Genomic DNA, 5,548 nt, shown 5'->3' with positions numbered 1-5,548 from the left:
TGGGCATAGCTTAGGTAACAGCTAGAGAGGCAAGATGTGGGAATGACAATTACACAAAGATATCACTCAGTGAAACACACTGCCTATACATAGTCACTTATGAACCAATGACGAATGTTATGAATATAGCTCGTTTCTACTCTGAGTGAATCCGTGACATTACATGCCATGAAAATAAAATTTTTCATGGAAACTTGACATCCCTCATGAAAAAACTTAAACACGGGACTGTCTTGTGGTGCGCATGCGTGAAGGAAGCGAGCAAAATGTTGAATGCCAGTATTTACTCAACATTAAATTTCTGCCCACATAGAAACTGGATGAGTCTAGATACCCACTAGGTGTAATTTAGAGTCTGAACAGACAATGTATTAAGAACCAAATTTGCACTAAATGTAGCAGAAATTAAATAATATAGGGTCACTGGAAGGACGGGTTGCCATCACATGCCATCAGTGATATTTTAATTTCCGTTTATGATAAAATATAAACACTTCACGATACGTTATATATAGGTGTTCTATTTGTATTATTTATATTTCGGCATATGACATTACCATGATTCACATTTTCACACAACAGTATAGATATTTAACAAAGAAAACATGCTTTTTAAACAGCCAGGGGAAGGTGTTTACTGCAACAGTGGAGCCATCTAACGGAATACTAGCTTTGAAAGCACCCCATTGGTAAGGTCTTTAGCCTGTATGCTTACACGAAAGATTATGGATTTTACAATTTTAAGAGACGATATGGAACAAATATGTTTGCTAATCAGAACAAAATATTACTCTTTCCTCCCACATGTTCTCGTAGGCTAGAATTCAGTTTCACATTCTTCGTTCGGTATCGCTCTTCCCAACATATTTCTGACCGACGGAGCACAGTTATTTCTGCTCCTTAAAGTTAGTGTACATTTACTGCTCATTCTTTTGTTCGTTCTTATGTATGTGTGTGAAAGAGAGAGGACAGATACAAACAATAATGTATTCCATTATTGCTTTCATAGATGCTGGCTTTGAACAACACCTTACTGTACCGGTGTCAGTGACATTGAGTTAGGGTGAGCTGTAAAAAACTGTGAGCAATTATGAGAAGGGAACAAGGGTCACTGGTGTGTTTACACAACCCTACTCTACCATCCCAAGCACTCAGGCATTCACAGTTCACTTCATCCCAGATGTTTTCGTTGATGTTTACATGTTAATGTAACAGGCATCCTTATTTTATTAATTCTTCACGAATCATAGCACATCACAAGATGGGTTTAGGGGAGAAAATTAAAATAATAAAAAAAGCCAGGTGTGCCAGACGAGTCTTTTCACATATGTAAGAAAAAGAAATTGATTTTAGAACTTTGAAAAAATGATCCCAAGGCCAACCACGGGAACACGCAAATTTCTGAACCCACAGTCAGTGGTGGGGGGGACACAACCTGGCCGCACTATGGGGTGGTACTACTACTCTGCGGCCAGGTTGTGTTAGGAAGAATACTGCCACCGTATTCCCTGCGTGTCGTAAAAGGCGACTAAAAGGGGCGGGGTGAGTGGACTAGGGACCCCCTCCTCTGTTTTTTAGTTCCTAAAAAGAGACAGGCCAGAGAAAGGGATGGGGGATGGAGTTATCCCCGTACCCTGAAGATTGGGTCTATGAATGTGCGTGGATGTAGTACAATTGAGGCTAAAAGGGAGGAGATTGGGAGAATGTTTGTGAGAAGAAAGTTGGATGTGTTAGCTTTGAGTGAAACGAAGATGAAAGGGAAGGGGGAATCTATGTTTGGAAGTGTGAATGGAAGATTGTCAGGTGTTGATAGAGGAAGGGCAAGAGAAGGTGTGGCCTTGTTAGTTAGTCCGGAAGTACAGCAGTGTGTGATTGAATGGAAGGAGGTGTCATCGAGACTGATGTGGGTGAAAGCGAAATTTGAACATGAGTTGTGGGTGTTTGTGAGTGCATATGGGCCTGGTAGTGAAAGGGATGAACAAGAGAGGGAGTCTTTCTGGAATGATGTTGATGAGTGTCTGCAGAGTTTTGGAGCGAATGTGAATGTGGTAATGATGGGAGATCTGAATGCTAGAGTGGGAAATGTAGCAGTTGAAGGCGTAGTTGGTATGCATGGTGTGCCTGGAAGAAATGAAAATGGGGAACGAATGATAGCGATGTGTGTTGAGCGAGAGATGGTGATTGGGAATACGCTGTTTGAGAAGAAAGATATTTATAAGTATACATGGGTGAGACAGGAGGGTGGAAGGGTTGTTGATAGAGCCTTGATGGACTATGTGGTTGTGTCTAGGAATGTAATAGGAAGATTGTTGGATGTGAGAGTTCTGAGAGGGGAGGGTGGAGGTATGTCTGACCACTAACTGGTGGAGGGAAAGTTAAGAGTAGGTAAGAGATGGGTGAGAGCTAGGAGGGTTAGGTGTGGCAGGGAGGTTTTGAAAGTGAGTGAGTTGGATAAAAGAGAGAAAAAGATAGAGTATCAGGAGAAATTGAAAGATGAGTGGAATGCAGTGAAAGATCGGGAAAATGGCAGCGTGGAGGAGGAATGGCAGTTGTTTAAGAGTGCTGTGGTGAGGCATGCAGAAGAGGTGTGTGGTGTGAGACATGTGGGTGGTGGTGTAAGAAAAGGAAGTGAATGGTGGTGCGGGGAAGTAAGTATGGCTGTGGCTGAGAAGAGACGTGCATATGAAGTGTGGCTGCAGAGGAAGGATGAGATGTCATATGAAAGGTATAAGGAAAAGAGGAATAGAGCGAGAAGGGCTGTGCGTGATGCTAAAGTGGCAGCAGATGAGAGGTGGGGTAGGCGGCTGACAGAGAATTTTCAACAGAATAAGAAAATGTTTTGGAAGGAGGTGAAAAGGGTGCGAAAGGGAGAGTCTGGGAAGGAAGAACGAGTAAAAGCAGAGGATGGAAGGATGTTAATTGAGATGGATGCAGTAAGGAAGAGATGGGCAGAGTATTTTGAAAGATTGTTAAATGTAGAGGAGGAAAGGGTGGCTGAGATTGTGGCAGATAGAAGGGTGCAAGGAATAAATGTGTTGGGAGAGTTGAATGATTCTTTGATCACGAAGGAGGAAGTGGAGAAGGCAGTAAAGGAGATGAAAACAGGGAAAGCTGCAGGTATGGATGGGTGTGCTGTGGAATGCCTGAAGGGTGGTGGAGTGACTATTGTTGACTGGTTAGTAAGATTATTGAATGTGTGCTTTGAGAAAGGTATGGTGCCAGTTGACTGGGCAAGTGCTTGTGTGGTCCCGTTGTATAAAGGCAAGGGTGATAAGTATGAATGTACTAGCTTTAGGGGTATAAGTCTGTTGAGTGTTGTAGGTAAAGTGTATGGTAGAGTGTTAATTATGAGAGTTAGAGAGGGTATAGAGGGAGTGATTAGTGATGAGCAGTGTGGCTTTAGGAGAGGGAGGGGATGCATTGATCAGGTGTTTGCTGTGAGACAAGTGTGTGAAAAGTATTTAGCGAAAGGCAAGGATGTGTTTTGGGCATTTATGGATTTAGAGAAAGCGTATGATAGAATTGATAGGGAGGCTTTGTGGACTGTTTTAAGATTGTATGGACTTGATGGTAGGTTACTAAAAGGGGTGAAAAGTTTTTATGTAAATAGTAGAGCGTGTGTAAGAGTGGGAAATGCTGTGAGTGATTGGTTTCCCATGAGAGTGGGGCTGTGACAGGGATGTGTGATGTCGCCTTGGTTGTTTAATATTTACATGGATGATGTTGTAAGGGAGGTGAATGCAAGAGTTTTAGGTGGTCTGAGTCTGGTAAATGTTGATGGAGGAGAGTGGAATCTGAAGCAGCTGCTGTTTGCAGATGATACAGCACTGGTGACTGATTTAGAGGAGAGATTGAGACAGTTGGTAGAGGAGTTTGGAAGGGTGTGTGAAAGTAGGAAATTGAAAGTAAATGAGAATAAGAGTAAAGTGATGAAGTGTACGAGGTTGATAGATGGTAGGGGGATGAATATAGTTTTGAATGGTGAGTTGCTTGAGGAGGTAGATTGTTTTAAATATCTAGGGTCACATGTTGCTGTGGATGGAAGAATAGATGCAGAAGTGAAGTTTAGAATAAATGAAGTAGGAAAGGTGCTGGGAGGAATGAAAAAGTGTTTAAATGTCGTTAAAGCTTAGAATGGATGTAAAGAGAAGGCTGTATGAGGGTGTTGTGGTACCGACTGCATTATATGGGGCTGAAACATGGAATATGGGTGTAGCAGAGAGGAAAAGTTTGAATGTAATGGAGATGAGATGTCTGAGGAGTATGTGTGTGAGGACGCGTATGGATCGAGTGCGAAATGATGAAGTGCGAAAGAGAACTGGAGTTGTTTGGGAGATGGCTGGTAGAGTTGAGCAGAGGGTGTTGCAATGGTTTGGGCCTATGGAGAGAATGGATAATGAGCGATTGGTGAAAAAGATAACTAGATCTGATGTGAGAGGTGTAAGACTGAGAGGAAGACCACGAATAGGATGGATGGACAGTGTGAAGAGAGCGCTGGATGTGAGAGGGATGTCTGTTGAGCAAGGAAGAGTGGCTGTGCGTGACAGAAATAAATGGAGAGAAATTGTGAATGAATAAGTGATGACGCAGCCCTGAGGGGATATTCTCCCGCATTTGGTCTGATCAGCTAGTCAGGTCAGATGCGGGTAAGGGGATGGGTCTGTTATGATGTGGCAGGGGTAAACCAGTTTTGCTGTCGGGCCCTGCTGTGGATGTCACTGATTGCATTGCGCAGTTGACCCTTGTGCGGTGTGATGCGGTGAGGATCTGTCCGTTCTCCCCTTTGGGGCTAAGATGCGAATGAATGTGTTTGAATGGATGAGTAAATGGAGAGTGAGTCGTCCTGTCTCGGCCACCTCTCTTTCCTTGGGGGAAGCAGCCTAGGTATATAGATAGATAGATAGACAGTCAGGGTGCTAAACATAACCTTTATTTTAAGCAGTAAAAGCACCTTACCATATCAGTTCTTCCTGATAGTCTGTTATATTTTTCAGATTATTTCTGGGTTGGTAAATACAGTAAACGTTTCTTGTTAAATCTGTTTCCCGTCATTTTCAGCTGTTCTGGTGTGACAACTCTTGTTTATTTTGTTAAAATAATGGCAGAAGGGACTGTTCTTCTCTAAGTGTTTAACTAAACCAGACCTAACCAAGCTTACCTGCCCCTAATAATTTAACCTAATCTAACCTCCAGTTGGGAAATTGGGAAATGATATCCATATTTGAGCACGTTGAGTTTCTTCCACTGCGCTGGAAACGATCATAGGGGAAAGTGACGATAATAACAGGGATGAAATTTTTCAGCAAGAAAAAGTAATTTGCCGAACTGAAAGTTGTCAGAAAATTACAGAAACAAGCTGGAGGATTATGAATTGAATTGGTTAGGTCATTCTGCTGCTTCAAATGTACAATGAGAGACACAAGTATCTTCCCAAAGTCTGACGGAAAGAAGGTGGAAAAATCAAACCATTTGAAACACGCACTAGTAGAAACAGGGTTTTCATTGTATTTCGCCTGGTGTAAATTTTCTTCAGACAGAACTGGGAAGA

This window comes from Coenobita brevimanus, unplaced genomic scaffold, assembly GCF_032717465.1.
Source record: "Coenobita brevimanus isolate Jiangsu-jjx unplaced genomic scaffold, ASM3271746v2 jjx.HiC_scaffold_3189, whole genome shotgun sequence".
NCBI lineage: Eukaryota > Metazoa > Arthropoda > Malacostraca > Decapoda > Coenobitidae > Coenobita > Coenobita brevimanus.
This window is presented reverse-complemented; position numbering follows the sequence as displayed.